Here is an 18,704-nt window from a genome sequence, read left to right as displayed (position 1 = left end):
TAAACAAAATACAAGCATGTGAGAATTTTTTTAGGTTTGTATTCCATTTCTCCTTTTGATTAACTATTAACATTTTATTGCTGTTTCAAATAATTTTCTGATGATTGCATCATTTTTCCCCTTAAACCACCTCCCCACTCCCCAATTTTTTTTCAACATAATGTAAAGCAGTTCTCATCCTTACTTTGTTGCACGCACACATAAGTAAAACAAATTACCAAGAACTGATCCTGCAGTGAGATGAATGCCAGTAGATCTGTAGTGCTCCTTGAAACCACTGGTCACGCAGCTGCACATGGAGTTGTCTGTCTGCATTTCTCTGCTGGATAAAGCCCTTGAAGAGAAATAAAGCCATCATTACAATCCGTGACACTGGTCACTGAAGAAAACAGTCTTTCTGCAATTTTTTATACTTTCCTTCAAAACTAGGTTATGAGGGAGCATGAAAAGCATATGTTGTAAGGCTGGCACTGGTGGTCAGCGTCCATCCCCAGGTGCTAAGCCTTGCCACTGGTGATACGGCTTTTCATGGGTATTATCTGTCCATTTCACAGCCCCAGATAAAAGGTAAAGAAGATTCAAAGTTCCAGGAGTGATTAGTTTTGATAATTGTTCTGCTGCTTGCTTTGTGCAATTTACTTCTATAAATAGACACCAGGGGAATCATCTGTCTAGTGTACTATAGCACAGTAATTTCCTGTATAATTTCATCCAATTGCTGCAGGAACTCATTTAAGCAATTGTTAATTAATCATTAACAATCATTATCTTCGGGTAGAAATGATGGCTAATCAAGATTTCCATGCTGCATTTTTAATTTCTGAAGGTTCATCATTAATCAAATTAGTAACATTTTTTGTTATTTGAGGAAAAGAAACAGTATGCATCCCATCCATTCAAAGGAACTGTTAGGAACAGCTCTGCCTCTAAAATCATTGCATGCCTTCACTCTGGCTGTTGTGTAAGTCAGAGGTTTGTTTTGCCGCATAAATTACTTAAAAACATTTTGCACTTTAACGATGTTTTCCCATTGTTCATGCCACTGACAATTATTCTGTTAGGAACAACCATAAAAGTAGTGACACCACTCCATCTATTTCCCTTGTAGTTAATCTTCTTTGCCTTATACCTTACAGCTGTGAAAAAAACAAAAAAACCCCAACAATTTGTAGTACTTTTAAAGCCGCCTTTTTCTCAATGATGTAGCTAATAATAATCTATTTTTCTGTTAGTGTACCCTAATGGCCCATCAACACCATGTTTGTAGATGGGGTTGATGCTGCTGCATCAAGATTTTGAGCAACTCTGTAGTAGAGGAATGTTTAATTCTAATTTTCTCTCACACTGAAGTGACTTTGCAGTGTTCCCTTGGAAAAAAGAGTGGCACAGCCCACAGATGACACACAGCTGGAAAACTTCCCTTAGGAAGGAAGACCAGCCAGGTGGCTCTGCTCTCTTTCCTCCACAATTTTACCTACCATCCTTGACAACAACGGCAGTGGGAAGGAAGGAGCAAGGGTGGAGCAGAGCTGCAGTTGGGCTCCACCACATCTCCAGGGACAACCTTCACCCTGTGGAGCTTGGCCAGGCTGCATCAGCCAGTCCCCATACTTCCAGTCCCATGAGGGACTTCGAGTGATGATGTGGGAGAAATTGGATTTGGGAAGCCAAAGATTTCCCCTTTCTGAGGCGCAATGGAGAAGCAGCCCAGAAGCTGCCGTGTTTATAGCAGGATGTTTGCAAGCACTGGGAGGACGAGGCCAACAGGCTCCCCAGACCTCTGGCTCCATCTCAGCTCCAGCACCCTGGCCCCAGGCAAGCAGCTCCCACATGTGTGCCTTCACTCTGGCCAGAAAAGGAGTAATAATTAACTCACAGGGCTGTAAAGTACTTGAACAAGAAAAGACCAGTACATTTGAACGGTACCTCCGTCCAGCTAAGCCTACCTCCGCGATGCCAAAGTGAGCTTGCAGGACCCTGCTGCTTATCAGGGTGTGACCCACCAGCCTGGGGATGGGGACAGTAGCCACTTCTGTCACTACATTTACTGAGATAAAGTGATCACACACTCATCTCCCTGGGAGATGTAAAGATTAAAGGTTGGCAAGTCAAGTGCCTTGACAGTGAAAATGCTGTTGAATGGTGCTAACGTTTTATCACTGCTGCTTGCCACACAAGTACTTGCTATTACATTTATTATTAAAACACGTTTCTCATAGAGCTGCAGACTGTGAGGCCATGAATGGTATTAGGCTGAAATCAGGACGTTCATATTTCAAGGAATTCCAGAGGAATGAACAATAATTTGCCACTAATTGCAAAGAAGCTTTGATAAAAACTCTGAACAGACTCACAACAGCGCATATTTTCCAGAGACTGCCCAGTAATTTTCAGTAAAACCCAAGAACAATATGACCGTTAACTCTTATGTTAAATGTCATCCAGATTTGTTCATATAATTCTTCACCACGCTGCATCTTTTCTATGCATGTTTTTGTAATTTATGCTGTGTGGCTGCATTTGGGCTCGCTCAGTTATACATCCATGGAAAAACATTAGATGAAGGTCAAATGAAGCCTAGAAGGGATGGGTGATTACCTTTCCCATTTGACTGTTCTTTAAAAAGTACAAAAGTTATCTTCTAGCTTGTGACTTTGTTTGTAAGCAGATTGCATCCACACAAACCCCTTCCCATGTAAAGGCTTAAAGACGTGCCGTAGATCCTTTCTGGAAATGGATGAGGCCATGAGCAGCGATGGCATTTGGATTGCGCAGTGAACTGTGTGGTGATGGTTTGTGGCAATGTGTGCAGCACTGTGCATGTGCATGGCTTCCTCAGTGAGTCTGCTGGAGAAGGAGAAAGCAACTCTGACCCCTGACTATGAGGCTTGGAATTAGGCAGGACATCTACCCATGCCCTGGGAAGGTCCTTTGCTGCATTAGGAGGTTATCGCTGGGAGCCTGATTCAAGACCCACTGTGATCTGTGGAGACTTCCACTGACTACTGAGATTTTCTCTTTGTGCTAGGGCATGCTAAATAACGTGATATGCTTGTGGAAATAAAAATGTCTTTTCATGCTTGGCTAGTGCTGCTCATGTTGTTTGATGGCTGCAAATGTTCAGAAAGCTACCAGCTGTTTGTAAGGCTGTGCTGAAGGCTTCCCAATCACAACAATACTGTTCCATTATTGTGAGCACTTATACAAGGTACAGGTTGTTTTTGCTTAAGTTTGTTGCCATTTAAAGTTCCAATAGCAGTAATCAATACCAGATGACTTAAGTTACCTCCCAAAAGAGAAGACTGGTGAATGGTTGAAACAATTGTAATACCTCATGGGAAAGTTAATTGTTCAAATTATTCAGCAAAATTCCAAATTCACAGACAATTAGAAAAAATCTTGTGAATATTTTGCCACCATGCAAGATCTGTGTCTATACAGAATATTATTTTAAATTAATATTTCAGCTGGCTCATGTTTAATTTATTCTGGCCTGGTTTTGTCCTATTGACAGAGGAAGTAACAAATGTATGAATATGCTCTGATTCCCCAATTCTCTATTTAATAACACATATTAAAAAATTAAGAACAAGCTTTAAGGCATGTCCCACTGTGTGGTTAGTTCTCTTAAGACATTATTAACAGATGTTATGACATCTCGTTCCTAGCTGTGCTGGGATCCCTGCTGCCAGCTGCTGAAAGCCTGGGATCTCCCCTCACATATGCAGAAGTCATTAAAAAATATAATTGTTGATATTTTAAGTTGCCTAAATTAGGACATGTCTTGATAATGCCTAAATTGGGGGATGCACATGATATTCATTAGGCCAAATCCATTGCTGAAATAAAGCCACAGAAAGAAATGAACTAACTTTGATGATCTAGGAAGGCCTTCAGCACAAGAATTCTTATTTCAAAATAAAAATATCAGCTATTATCTTTTTGTGTTTACATGCCAAAGGATAATGGAAATCGGATTCTTTGCCTCATACATTGTACCTACTAATCACTTAGGTAATGTGCTCTTTTTCTGTGCTGTGCTTCAGGGTGTCCTTTCCACCTCGTGACTTGTGTGTGGCCACCAGCCTGTCCAGCAATATGTCAGACTGAAGGTAACAAAGAGAAATTTTGAGTGTTTGAGTCTCTGTCTTGTAATTTAAATACACTGATTTGAAACGCTGAACAATGTCAGATACTGATGTATTTTTGCTGAAAAATAACCTGCAGCTTGTTGTGCAATGAAGCCTCCTTGAGAACTTCTGCATGGAGGAAAACAGCTTGTACCCAAGCAGAGCACTGATGCATTGCTGGGACATGTTGGCTTAATTTTTCTATGGCCAAGAATGTGACCAGGTATAACAGCAGGCTGTACTGAGAGAGGATGGTGTGCTCTTGTGGGGACAGCAGTTTTCCCTCTGCATTAAGTTATGGAAGCTGGTTGCCAAGCTAGAGCTGAGGAGCCAGGGTGTCTTTCTGGTTTCTGAAAGCTCCTGACTTGACAGACATGCTGGGTTTCACTGTGTACTTGAACATTCAATTAAATGATAACTTGTTTCCTAAACTACCTGAAAATCTGGTGTGGATGCTTTCCACATACGTGATCAAAGATGTGTAGCTTACCCATGGGAACAGCCAACTAAAGACCAAATGTTTGAAAACTGGTGCAAATGTTATCAACTGGTCTTTTGAAATAGAAAATCCATTATAGATGCAATTCCAGGGTCAGGCACAAAGTAAAGACAGCGCAGGTAGGACTGTCAGGCAAGCTCCGGCAAATCTGTCGGGCTGAGAGAGGCAAAGCGTGTGCATCAGCCCCCGCCTTTCACCTTGCAGCCTGTTAGTAGACTCTGCCACTGACAACAAGCGTTCACTGAGGTACTTACTGGAGTGGTTGAAGTGCAATTACATATTGCCTTTTGTCAAGTTTAGTGTACTAATAGGGAAAAAAACAACCAAGGAAAAACCCATTATAAAAGCCACAAATAAACAAACCCCTGGTTTTCATCCAGACAAATTCCAAAACTACATCTGAATTCTCCTATAGTCAGACACAAGCAACCCCCAAAATGCTTATCCTTTCAAATATTTATGCTAAAAAGCATGGATAGCTATAATATCTTCATTTTCGCTAATTTATGTCCTTTTGTGTAACAAGATATTTTTAAATTACTCCCTTCTGACAACTTTATAGAAGAGCTATAATTTCTTTTCTCCCTCCCTCACTGTGCTTTGCAAAGTCACATTACACTGCAGCATTTAAAACGTGGGTAGAACTTGACAGTACTTCATACAAAATGTACTTTTAAAGAACGGAAATAATAAATGCCCAGGAAATTGCTATTTTTTTCTGTTATTGTTCATTAAATCCATGGAAAGGGAAAGATTACACAGCAAAGTTCCTAAAAGATCCACCAACATTATCTGTTTTTTTAAACACAGAAGAAACTTCAGGAAACTTCAGTGACATGATTTCTGCAAGTAGGAAATTCTGAAACTAAAAAAATCTCATTTGGAAACCACTATTATAATTTGCAACTTTATTTATACTTTGTCTTCTGTTCTGCAAATATTTTTGTCCTAGTATTAGGTGTTCCATTTCAAGGCAGGCAGATTGTAAGGCCAAAACCACAGTTGTCATTAGATTTATGAATCAGATTTGCTACAATACGGAGCTATAAAAGAAATGAAGCAATCTGATATTTCTGCTATAGGAAACAAATAATCATCCATATACTTAAATGCATTTTATTGTTGTTGTTTAATGATAATATTCTGTTCTTTGCCTGGTTTACATACTTTGGCCCTTCTGAATACTCTTCATCTTCTAATTAGTTTCCCCATTACATGTATAATTAAAGGCAAATCAGATTATGGTGATTAGCATATATTATAAACCATTTTACTAATTTCTGAGGGCATATTCCTACAAGGGATAACATAGAAATTAGAAGGCTAATTAGGCCAAAATTACCTTTGCTAATGAATCTAAGTAGTAGTTAAATCCTCTAACAAAAGAGACATTTTTCTGCTTTGGAGGTTAAGGTTTGATTCTCAGGAACCAACATGAGGAATAAATCTGTGGAGTTTCAAGAAGATTTATGAAGGGCTCGTCTCCAAACCACCTGAACTAATTCCCTGAAGATCTGCTGCCATTGGGTCTAACTGTGGCTGCTCTAAGACATTCATAGTATCGTAGAAGTCTGAGGGGAGAAAAAATACCTCTCCATGAAGTACAGCTCTTCCCACCGTTCTTGGGGCTCATGGAGAGATAGGAGGAGGTTTTAGGAGTGGATGCCAAATTTTACCCGCAGTGTGAGGGTATGGTCAGGCAAGAACGATGGCACCCTGCCAGCAGGGTTGGTGAAGGCAGGGTGTGCGGCCATGTGCTTGCCCCCAGCCTGTTGCCCAGACAAAGGGAGGAGCTGATGCAGGGTCACATCCAAAGCATCAAAGGCAGAAACCTGCAGCAGAGGGATGCCCTACGCCTGTCGGTCCGTGTTGTAAGTGCAGTGGTCTCGCTCCCTTATGCAGCAAGAAAGCGTACTGAATTCAGGAGCAATTGTTGTAACAGAAGAAAGCATCTCTAGGCGCTGAAGCACAAGCCCAGGGCTCGGGAGACCTAACGTGATTTGCACCACAGAATGGGTGTGCAGCCTTTGAAGGTTGGTTAGTCCCAGACCTTTATGTGCATTTGAGTTCTTGATTCTCCTTTGAATTAAGAACCAAAATACCTCTGAGGGCTCCTATCTCAGTATCCCTGTCCTAAAGCCCCCCATCTGTAAAGCGGAAAAAATAGTACTTTCTACTTCAGATATGCTAAGTATGCTGAAGAGGGAGGAGTGGTTCAACAATAGAAGTGAAAGGGCATAAAAGTACCTAAAATACACCAGCTAAGGACTACCAGAGCTATTGCAGGCACAGTCCTTCCCCTGGCTCGGACTTGTAACGAGGTGGCACTCTTCACTAGAGGCTCCCTTTCCCCCCAGTTCTCCACTGGGATAGGTATCTGTGCTCAGCCTGGAACAGAGTGCTTCTTCCCTCATTCTTCATTGGGATATATATTTAGAATATCACAGTCAGATTGTTCCTGTTTAAGGCTCTATTTTCAGATGCTAATTACCTGCTGAAACTTTCAGCCTCTGAGCTGAAGCTTTCCAGACCAGGTTTCTGCCCCAGATTAATTCCATTTAAATGTGTAAGTAACAAAGTGCAGCTATTCTTGTAGACAGGGAAAATACTCTCCCTTCATCTGAAAGAAAAAAGAAGAAAGTGATAGATTGTTTTGAACAGCTTCAGTGTCAAAATGAGTGGGAGCGAGAAAAGACTGAAACACTGTAGGAAAATAGTCCTTGGAGAGACGACGAGCTTTTTGGTGTTCCAGTGAAGCTGGCCAAGGTTTGGGGATGATAGTTTCCATATGCATAAGTGGTTTGCCCAACTATTTCCCCACATTCTACATAAAATGAGGCAGTGCTGTGCATGGTGATACAGTTCTTTGTACATACTAAAATACCCCCCTAGCCAGTATGGTGAGCTGTACCTCCATTGCTCTGCAATAAGCGAGGGTATGGGAGGAGTGAACATGTAGAAGGGAACAGGTTTCAACGTGCGAAGATGTCCTTTGGAGGTGATGGATTTTGAACTGTCCAACAGCTGGGTAGCTTTTTTCTTAAAAAACAAAACTAAACCAAAAAAGAATAGGAAAAGACCAACTACTGCAGTCACTGTAAGCTGCTCTTAAATGAAACCTGGCTTATCTGACTCCAGTCTGTGTGCATCGAGCTGTTGAGATTAAGTATACAGTAACAGAGAAAGTGAACTGGACTTTTCAAGAAGAATATTTATGGACTTGGAAAGATGTGCAGAGAACGGAACTAGGCAAAAGGGGTAAAGGGATTTTTGGAGGAACTGAGGCATACAAGGGGCTTGTAGCTATTTTCCAAATCTGTCTCTAGTACAAGGGCAGTGTTGTTTGCAGACCATGGTCTCTCATCAGAGGACTTGGGAATCCCAAATAGACCAAGAGGACTAGTTATAAACTACTGTGTAATAAAAGAAGCAGTTTTCCATGAGTGTCACCGGTAAGAGTCTTGACTTGGGGATTTGTGCTTAATTTAATTTTTTGGCAAATTAACATAAAATTTTAATTACTGATTTGGATATTGAGGAAAAGACAACAATTAAACAAACACTTAGGGAAACACCTTTCCTCCCCATTCTCCAGACTCAACCTAAGCCAGACACCTCCCAAGTTTCAGCTTCCCTTGTTTCCACCAGTCCCTCAAACTCAGTCCAGCTCCAGCTCCTTTAGTGAGGCAATGGACAGCACTGGGTGGTGGGTCTGTGTTGCAGCACAGTCAAACTAGTAGACCACAACAAGGCTTTACCATTGGTGAGATTCTACTGTCTGTACCGTATCTTCTTTCCCCCAGAGGCCAGGCCAGGCCAGGCCAGGCCAGGCCACTACTCTACTCTACTCTACTCTACTCTACTCTACTCTACTCTACTCTACTCTACTCTACTCTACTCTACTCTACTCTACTCTACTCTACTCCCCTCTCCGCCCCCCCCCCCCCCCCCCCACCTGACCCCCTCTCCCAGTCCTCAGGGCTATTTAACCACTTAGCAGGAAGGAGCTACAGCTGCACATCATCCATGTCAATCAACCCACTGCCGCTGAGGCAAGGCCACAGCTGCGTGTTATCAGTGCTGATCAACCCACTGTCTCCATTCTTCTACAGGTCTGTGCATAAGGGTTTCTTTTAACTGTTCCTCCCTTCTTACTTTTTTTTCTCTGTCCACCAGCTGCAGAGGTGTCCCTGACCCAGCATGGGTCAGGCATGGCCGCAATCCCTCTGAGGTACCTCCTCGGGCCCAGAGCATCTCCCCCCAAGAGTGCGTCTCCAGCTATGTCCCCAACACTGTCCTCCCACATGCCTCTTCTGCCTCTTTTCAGGTATATCCCACTCCTGTGTATACTCCTGTGTCTCCTATCCCTTTCCTTAACCATGCCGGAGGACGGCATCAGTGATGCCTGGGTGGCATCACTGTATCTGCTTCATGCTCAATACAATGAAAGAAATCATGAAACCTATCGAGACAACGGTGAGTAAGACCCAAATTTCCTGGAGCATTAGGGAGACCTTGTGGCGCTGACAGCTGGTGAGTGGTGCCAAAGAGGGAAGAACGAGATATCAAACGTGAGCACTAAGCGCAGAAGAAATGGAAGGGAGGTCAGAGCTGAGTGCATGAGTTACTTGGCCATGGTTTGGGAAAAAGAGGCAACGTCCCTGATGCACAGCAAGCAGTGTGTCTGTGAGAGGGGTGAGCACCCCTGCCCAGACAGGGAGCCATGGGGTGGGGTTCAGGCTGGCACTCCAGCTCCAGGAGCCTGCAGGAAGCCATCCAAGCTCCAGAGGAGCTGGGTGTGTGTGTGTTAGGTTATATTACGCCCTTCCTTTAAGCATTTCCTTTTGGCTAGCTCAGGTTTCTGCCGCTTACCATTCAACGCTGGCGTATTCAAGGACTGTAAATCCATCCCTGGGAGGCAGCCAGCTGAAAGCTGGTCACCACTGCAACAGCTCTCTGTGGCTTTAGGTCTGTTTGCCTGTTCAAAAGATGCTACTGGCAGCTCTGCCCTATGTACAGTAGCCCACATGTCCAGTTTTTGTGGAAAAAAGCTAAATCCAAGTGAGAATTAGGTGAATATTGTTTTGTATGCTATCACTGTGGAGGGACTAAGGGGCTATCAAAAAAGAAAAATATGAGATACTCCTGGGTGTGTAAAGCAAAATTGCCTCAAGTAGGTTATTGTCTTAAATCTTGAGTGTTAAATGGATGGCTTCCCTTCCATTTTCCCTGGCTGCTGTTGCATTCAGCACCTGTGCTTCCCCTTCAACACAAGGTCTTCCTAAAGGCTTGTGCAACAGTTTGTCTGCTGGCCCCTGTGAGCTTGGTGGTAGCCCTTCGGCAATGACGTCGAACAGTCATAAATCACAGCTCAGGTGAATCCCCACAGCAGCTTTCACTGTTCTCCTGCACTGGATGTAAAGCCTTGCCACCAAGGTTACCCTCTTCACTTGGACAAGACCTACATTGAGGCCTGGTCTCACCAGCACAAATGGAGCAGCTGGAGACCTTCTAACATATGAAGTTCCCAACCTTTCCTACCTCTGCCTGCATGTGCCAGGGGTTGCCATTCTTTGGTAGATCTCTTTGTCCTTGCCCTCTGAGATGGACACCCCTCAGGTGGGTGTCCTTGAACTTGCAATAACCGCACTTTGTCACATTGATCATCCTTAACCATCACTGCACCGTGCATTTAATCTTGTTACAACATTTGCTTAACCTCAGGAAGGTTTTCTGCTAATGAAAGCCCTAGGAGATAGCCTGATGAAGCTCAAATGAGTGTAATTTCTATTGCCTTGGGAAGAAAGTTTTCCTACAACATAACATGCACCAATTTATAATGCTTTTCTTCCCTGTGGCACTTCCAGAGTATGTAAGCTCAAAGAATTGCATCCAAATGCAGAATTCAAGACACAACAAATTTTAATTGATTTTCTGGAATAATTCATCATGGTGGAAGCAGTGGGAGGTGAGAAGCAGAGCTTTTCCCTGTATTTTTTGTTCCTTAGCCGTATGTGTTAGTAGCTGTCTCTCAGCATGACTCTTTCTTGTAAGCATGCTCAGATGCAGCTGGAAGATGGCTAAGAGTGTGGCAGGTGGTGCCAAACCTCTGTTGTTTGGCTGAAGATGGATGGATGGGTATTTTGGAGTGGTTTAGCTTTAAAAACAATTTTCCTCCAAATGCTCCATTCTCTCTGAGGTCCAGGAAAAGTTCCCTGTGAGGCAGGAATCACACGAAAGGTAGCAATATCATGAGTGTAAAACTACCATTGCTCTGATAATTTCTTTAGGCTGAAAGATGAAAAAACTCAGAAGCCTTTCCATGCCTGGGTATTACCGATAAGCCATTGCTAGAACATCATGCTCCAGGATGGACCTTTCACCAAAGAGCAGACAGACACTGCTAGTTGTGTACGATCACAGCTGGCTGAGAGCTGCAGCTAGGCTTACACCAGAAATGTTGGCTGCAACAAGAATGTTGGCTGGGGTAGAGGCATGCATTTTAATACAGAAGATCCGTGCCAGCAGCAGCCGTAGCATAGATGCAGTCATGCTAACAAAAAGTGCTCTTGCCAACAGCGTATACAAAGTATAACAGCAACAGAGACTCCCTTTCCAGCTCTTGGCATCTACTTGGGGAATTGAACTAGAAGCATCTGCTGTTCCTGTGCAAGCCGAAGAGCTGAGGCCTTAGAGGAAGTTATCCTCTCTGGACTGGGCATAGCATGCCTGCCAGGGATGGTGGCTACTGCTGCTGTTCTGAGCACAGCCCCAGAAATCAGCAGTTCCCACTGGTGGAGCAGGTTGCACCTTGAAACAGGGACAGGTTTTGGGTGTAAAAGGAGCTGGTTCCTCCTGTGCACTGGAGATTGCGTGGATGTGCCTGTACCAGCACCTGGTCTCCGAGGGCTCAGATCAGGGCTAATCCCCATTATTGATAAGTCCTTATAAAAATCCTGCTAAGAGTGGTAAATCTAGCTAAACAGCCACTTGGCAAAAATCATGACCAGCTGGCTCAAGCAGGCTAAGCTAACTGGTACTGACAATTTCTTCAAACTGAGCACCCTCAGGCCCTGCAAAATGCACCCACACCGGTATGTTCCCAGAGCCAGCACACTGCAACAGCCAAAGGGGTCTTGGGTAGACGAGGTTTTGGCTTTGCTGGGGAATTAGACACCCGGTAACAATGGCTTACCTTGTTAGATGCTAGCGGGTGCCAGTGGGAGGGAATTTAAGTTTGCTAGGCAAATACAAATTCCAGCGAGGAGATTAAACTTGTAAGAGTCTTAACGAAAAACAAACATCCTGGTTAGGGAGAGAGGCTGGAGAAGTGGTGCTAAGTATAATCATTGGGTACTTAGACCTCAGCAAAGACTGTTACAGGATAATTTGACACCCAAAGTGCTGACTAAAACCTCAAAAGTCCATTTGAAAGGAGTTGCAGAAACTTTGTGTGTGTGTAAGATAAGGAAGGAGGCCAACAAACACACCTCTTTTGAAGGCACTGGGAATGATTTCAGAGACAGGAAGAGGATCCAAAACGCTCTTAAAGCTGCAGCAGACCCTGCTTCCAAGGGTAATGGGATCCTGATTTTCCCAACCTGAGGTGCAGGATACAAGCAGGACAGAAGGAGTTTATTCTTAATGAAAAAGTAACCATTTGAGTAGAAAGAAGCAGAGGCAGAGCTCTTATTTCTATCATGCTTAATCATTTTTTCTGGCTGAAACATATGCTTTTGGGAAGGAGGTGGATCATAGGACAGAGAGTAAGTCCTGCCAGACCTTTATCTGAGAAGCTTACACACACAGACAAAAAAACCAACCCACAAACCAAACCCAAAAGCATTTTGTATCTTTAGAGATTATGGGGAAATGAAAGCCTGAACTACCTAGACAGAAGGACATGGACACTGCCAGGACACTTACACTTTCAGATACTGGTAAAAATCAGTTCTGCGAGTTTTGGTGAGTCTCTGATCGTCTGGTCTATGAACACATGAAGTCTTGACACACTAGGCCTAGATGATTATGACATTCTCCTCCCACGGGGGGATAAGTTCTTGCTCCTTTTTACATCAGACATCTTTTTTCTTGTATGCATTACAAGTAAATGCATACATTCTTACATGTATCCTTTTAAGAATGTGATTCTATATAGAAATGACTACAGAATGTGCAATGCCCAAAAAGCTGCAGTGCAATAAGATGTAGACATCACAACTTCGTAAGTTTCTGTATTTTAGCGCTTTACTCTAAAAATAAATAACCACTTCATCATGTAAGCCCCTGACTGTGCTATGGCTCATCTTTGACATTTGTTTTCATCGCACAAAAATTAGTTTTTCAGTTGTAGCAGGAAATCTAATTTCTCCATACAATATCAGAAGACACAAGCAGACAGGTAAAGAGCTGAATTCATCCTACCCATGAAGGTGCAACGGGTTTGTTTGGATAACAAACAAATTATGCTATTAAAAAATGGTATGTTTTAAAAGTGGTTTCCTGCCTTAGCATCCAGGAAAAAGGTTAAGAGACCTTTCTAGTTCCTGAACTTCGGAAGAACATCTAGGTGAGCTCATAGAGGGGATTTCAATGATCCAAGCATCTGTCAGAAGGCCAACTTCATATTGTTCAGGCAATTCAGGCAGATCCCAGAATGCTCATTAGCATCATTAGCTCTTTTGTAATGTAAATTGTGAAACTGTCCACCAGGGCGATGCTCTCTTGATGAGTTGTTCATGGGAAGGGAAGAATCGAGGTCAAATAGGGCTGCAGTTTCAGCTGCAGCGACCACAAGAGGGTTGAGTTCAGGATCCAGAGGAGAGATGGGAATGTGAGTTCAGACTGGAGTTTAGGAGAGCACAGTGAGGAATTTGCTAGGTAGAATCCCTTGGGAAGTGTCACAAATGGGAAGAAGGCTGATTTTCAAAGACAAAATAGGAAGAGCTCAGGAACAAACCATCATGTTGTGCAGGAGGAGTGGGTGCTGCAGCAAAAGGCCAGCATGGTGAAGTGGGCAGTTTCTTGATGAACTGCAACACAAAAAAGGAGCATACAAGGTCCTAAAAGAAGGACAGGCAGCAAAAGAGTTATAAGAAACTATGGCTTGCATATGTACATACAAAATCAGGAAGGTCAAAGCCCTGAAGGTGGTTTTAGTGAGGTAATCTTAAGGACAGCAAAGATCCTACAGGTATCCTGCTAGCTGAAAAAGCGCATGAGGTTCTGTTGGAGAAGACAGATTAATGTTGGACAATATGGGAAAGTCTGAGAAACTCAAATAACCTTTTTTGCTTTGGCTTTCAGAAGCAAAATTTACTCCCAGACCACTGTGTATATCAGCACAATTTGGAGAGTGGAGGGACAGGCAACAGAGTGGGAACAACACAGTAGATACTACCTGGAGAACCTGAATGTATTCAGATCTTATGTGATTTCATAGTGTATTGCCTGTTCTCTCTGACAAATCATGATGATTGGGAGAGGTTTGTGACAACAGGAAAAAGACTAGCAGTAAATCCTTAAGGAGTGCAAAAGGGACAGCCTAGGGAACTTCACTGTGTGAAGGACAGCCCAGCTTCACTTTAGTTCCTGAAAAGATCATGGCACATATCTTCTTGGAATCCATTCATAGACATGTGATGGGTAAGAATGTAATCTGAAACAGTCAACATGGATTGCCTTCTACAGCAGTGTGTCTGTGTGGAGAAGTAGAGAGCCATGAATGTAACACACTGATGACTTTATTAATGATTTTGATGGCATTACCCACAGCACTCTCATTTGGGAGCTGAAGAAGTATGGGCTGGAGAAACAAACTGCTAGGTGGACTGAAGAGTAGCTGAACCTCTGGGCTCTAAGGGTGGCTCACATCTGGTTGGTGGTCATTCATGAGAGGAGTACTGTGGGGGTTGTTTAACATCTCCATCAACACAGAATTATTATCTTCATCAACACTGACTGATAACACAGAATCAACCATCACCAAATTTATAGAAGATATTTAATTAGGATAAGTGACAAACTGACAAGATGATGGCACAGCTTCAATCCAAAAGACCTTTGCTAAAGATGAGGACTAGACCAACCTAAACAGCTTGAATGGTTTGACAAGGAGAAATGTAAACTTTTGCACCTGTGACAGAATAACCCCGTGCATCAGCACAGGCTGGGAAGTCACTGGGCAGCAGTGGTAGCCCTGCTAAAAAAGCCCTGGGTGTTTTGGTGGATGGGTGCTGACAGGGCACTCTCACTGCAAATAAGGCAACCGATACACCAGGCTACATTAGGAAGACCTAATGTATTCCATTAGAAGCACTAATCTCTATATGTGCACTTGAAACTGTACTTCAGTTTTACATACAGTCGTCTCCCTCCCCAAGCAAGAACACTTGCTATGAAATCATAAGGGAGGCAGAAGGTTATGAACGTAGTGTGTGAAACTTGGGAGTTTGGTCAGCTACAGTCTTAGCCTGGATAGTTCTGCCTGGCTTAAAAGTATTTTCTTCATAGCTTAGTAAAATGATGCTAGTTATTATGAATCTTGATAGCTGGTAGGGACTGGGTAATAGTTCTTTCTTGTTTTCATTCCTGGCCTGTATAATTGCAGTTAATAAAAGAAATGATTTCTTAAAATGCACTTTGTGTATTGCAGCTGTCCTCAGGGAAGAGGACAGCATGCCTTGTTAAACACTCCACCTTTACAGCAACAGCAGAAAGTCTGATATTCTCCTCTGAATGATGTAAGAGGAGAAAGAAGCATATTGCTTGCTGAGGACAGGGTTTTGAGATTATATTCTCCATCTTGCTCTTGTTTCCCCAAACCCTTTTGGTATACTCATCTATATACCTACTCTTTCTAAATTGAAAATGGAATGCTTTGTGCTTTTGGGGATTAGTGACTTAAGCAGAGCCACTGGGGTGAGATCAAAGGCTCGTGGGAAAATGATGAGCTAGCCTATCTCCAAATAAAAACACAGAAGCAACTCTCCCAGGGTTCTGTTTTTGCAGTGGCATGAACACTTTCTCCCAAATTCATTCCATCACATCATAGGCACTTAATGAGGCACCTAGATTAAGAGTCTCATTGTCTTAAACTCTCTTATTCCTCTAGATGAGGAACTCGGGAACGCAATTTAGTCCTCCTACAACCTGAATTACTCTTTCTGGGTGCCGGTCTCTCTCTGGATGCTAAGGAAGCCTTGGGTGACTAATGTAGGCACTCGAAAACTTTCTGTTTGTTTATCAGCCTGAAAGTCAGGATCTAGATATTTTGTCTATGTAAAGCTTACAAGCAGTAGTTAGTTCTGTTGGCTGAATTATTTGGTGTGGTGTGTCAGCCTGGGGCTGACAAATTGCTGATATACACTGCCCAGACATTCCAGGGGATACTGCAGAGAAAACAAGAGAGTCATTAACCTCGGTGACTCTGCTGTGGACAGACAAGAGATCAGCTAAGGGCAAGGTCTGAACATGAGAAATAGTTCCACAAGTGAGCCAGCACAACAGCTAAATACTGTCAACATGCTGCAGCTGTCCTCCCTCCATTTTCTTCCTTCTCTTTCCTTCTTGGAGGCATCAGATCTGCTGTGGGAGCAGTATGGTTTGTTGTGTTGGTCTGCACATATTGAGGAGACAGACTTCCAAGATTTCCGTGAGCTTCTTTGTACAGCCATGTACAACAACTGTTACTCCGTTGCTAGCTGTTTGAAACTCTGAAACATAAATCTAGGAAGAAGACCTGCTGTAGAGATCTGATAACACTTAATCGGTCTTCCTGTCTCCCCACCTCTCTCTTTTACTTATGCTTTCCTCCACTCCTGGATGATCCAGTCCCACTGGAGAGGCAGGCAAGCATGAGCTGATGGGCTGTTCCCTGTGCCTCCTGTCAGCTGAGCTCTTCCAGAAGGGGTATGGGATGGTTAGGGTAACATTCTTCAGTGCATCATTTTGCATGCAGGTGCTGCTGCGTGTTAACTGTGTTGAGGATAGCATTTAATGTTTCCTTAGCCCTGTTGGATTGCCTCCTGCTGAATGTTTCTTTACCGGGAGATCATCTGGACCCCTCTCGGATCTCAGCTGCTGTGTTTGAGGTCTGATTCAATCATGTTATTTCCTGGCACCAAGTAAGACATTCCCAAACACTTCTGAAAGATGGCACTGCCTTTTCCTCTGCCTTCTCGCGTTCCAAAGAACATAGTGATATCTCCCCTGCCATTTACTGCCCTCACCAGGACTTTTTCTGGGCATACTAGTTCTGCCATACTTTAAGTATCTGTTGTATGGATGTTGTATGGATGGAAACAGAAAGAGGCACTGCAAAGACAATCTTTAACATCAGGAAAAGTTTTTTATAACTGTAGCCTGGATTCCTGCCTCTCCAGGTGTTTAAAAGAGGTGCCAAAAAGCCCAGTCAATAGTGCTGATTCCAGGTGAGTGTTGTTTCTTTTGCTTTTAGCTTGCCTCAGTTACCATCAGAAATTGCCAATCTTTCTGTACTGTGCACCTTCCCTGGGCCAGGGCTGGACCGTGCTGTGGCTCCTGAAGTGTTAAAGAAGGTTGCCTGCATCCTGGAAATCCTCTTTCCTGCTGTGAGCCTGCAAAACACATCCCAAGCCTCAAGAGTTGTTCCTATGAAATAAATATGTTAGTACCCATAAAAGATGCTGCCTTTCCTGTTCAGATGTCAGAATACACATTTACCATTTGTTTCGTACAGCTACCCACTTGTTTGAAGTTGCGAGCACATGCTGGCTGTTAGTTTCCTTCTGTCCTTGTTTCAAAGTGTACACTGTGTGTCTGTATAAAAGTATCTTTAAGCATAGGAAATCCTTCTTCCTTTCATTGTGCGTCTATTGGACATGTTACCCATTTGTGTAAACAAAAAGGCAAATTTAGACAAAGTGGAAAATCCCAATCAGTTAATTGAATTAACTCAATTTTTGCCTTTCAGTAGATTGTTATTACGTTATTTTGCAGTGTAACAATCCTGAAACTTTCCACATGGTCCTGAGGGATCCAAACCTTCTAGGGGCTCAAGGCATCTGATTAATCAGGGATGACTCAGATGTCTGTGTAAGTCTGGCCACACATGGAATGGAGTGCATCTCATTGGAAATCGTCTGGAGGATGTAAATTATATAAAAAAATAAAAATTCTTGGTTCATCTAGACAGAAGTAAGTTGTGCAGAGATAGTTAACTGTTGCAGTACTCAGAAGAGCTCTGCAGGGAATGTGCTCTCAAGCCATGTGGATAGCCAGCCAGGCTGTGGAGTGATGGGGAAGGCTGTAAATGCCTAGGTGGTGCTGCCTAGTGCAGCATCTGACCTTTCAGCCATAAAACACAAGAAACCTGGAGCAGCCATATAGCTTCCAGCAGCCAGGGCAGGGCTGATCCAATCCAGGCTAGCACAGGGGACCCTGCCTGATGGGATTACAGCAGCAACAGTGACTGTGTAGTCTAGTGTTTCCGTACGACTTTGAAGTGCATTTTTCCTCTTTCATAAATAGATAACTATCTTGTTTCCCAGAGAAGAACAGAGCATGGTTTAATTCCCAAGGACACCCATGTGCCTGTGCACAAGAAGGAAACATCTGTGGAGGTGAGCAGAAATGGTGAGGAGTTTTTGCTCTGTGCTGGTTTGTGGGATTTTCTTACAAGCCACTCAGAGGTTTTCTAGAAAGTGAGCAGTGTGCTAATGCCTGGCACTCAGGAATATTTCAGGGCTAGGATTTTCCATTTGTTTTGCTTTTTGCTTGTTCTGCATGAGGTACTCACTTTGGCAGCATACATACTACAATCTGAATAGTGCAGAGAAGACTAGCATGGCCCCTGCACAAAACCTATTTTTCTTAGCAGAAGACTGAAGGCTAGCCAATGTGATGCCCATCTACAAGAAGGGCAGGGAGGAATATCTGGGAACCTACAAACCTGGAAGCCTGACCTCAGTGTCAGGGAAGGTTATGGAGCAGATCATCTCCAGTGTCATCACACGGCACGTGCAGGACAAGTGGGGGATCAGGCCCAGCCAGCATGGGTTTATGAAAGGTAGGTCCTGCTTGATGAACCTGATCTC

The 18,704-nt window shown here is 43.3% G+C and overlaps 1 long non-coding RNA gene across 1 annotated transcript in view; it reads left to right on the top strand.

Moving 5' to 3' along the window:
* Positions 1-18,704, top strand: part of LOC119149340 — a 35,833-nt gene that overhangs the window by 10,448 nt on the left and 6,681 nt on the right. The window contains exon 2 of the long non-coding RNA XR_005104660.1: positions 1,351-4,112. This is a non-coding gene — a long non-coding RNA (uncharacterized LOC119149340). The remainder of the gene's footprint in view (positions 1-1,350; positions 4,113-18,704) is intronic.

Source organism: Falco rusticolus, chromosome 5 (genome assembly GCF_015220075.1).
Source record: "Falco rusticolus isolate bFalRus1 chromosome 5, bFalRus1.pri, whole genome shotgun sequence".
Taxonomy (NCBI): Eukaryota; Metazoa; Chordata; class Aves; order Falconiformes; family Falconidae; genus Falco; species Falco rusticolus.
This window is presented reverse-complemented; position numbering and strand designations above follow the sequence as displayed.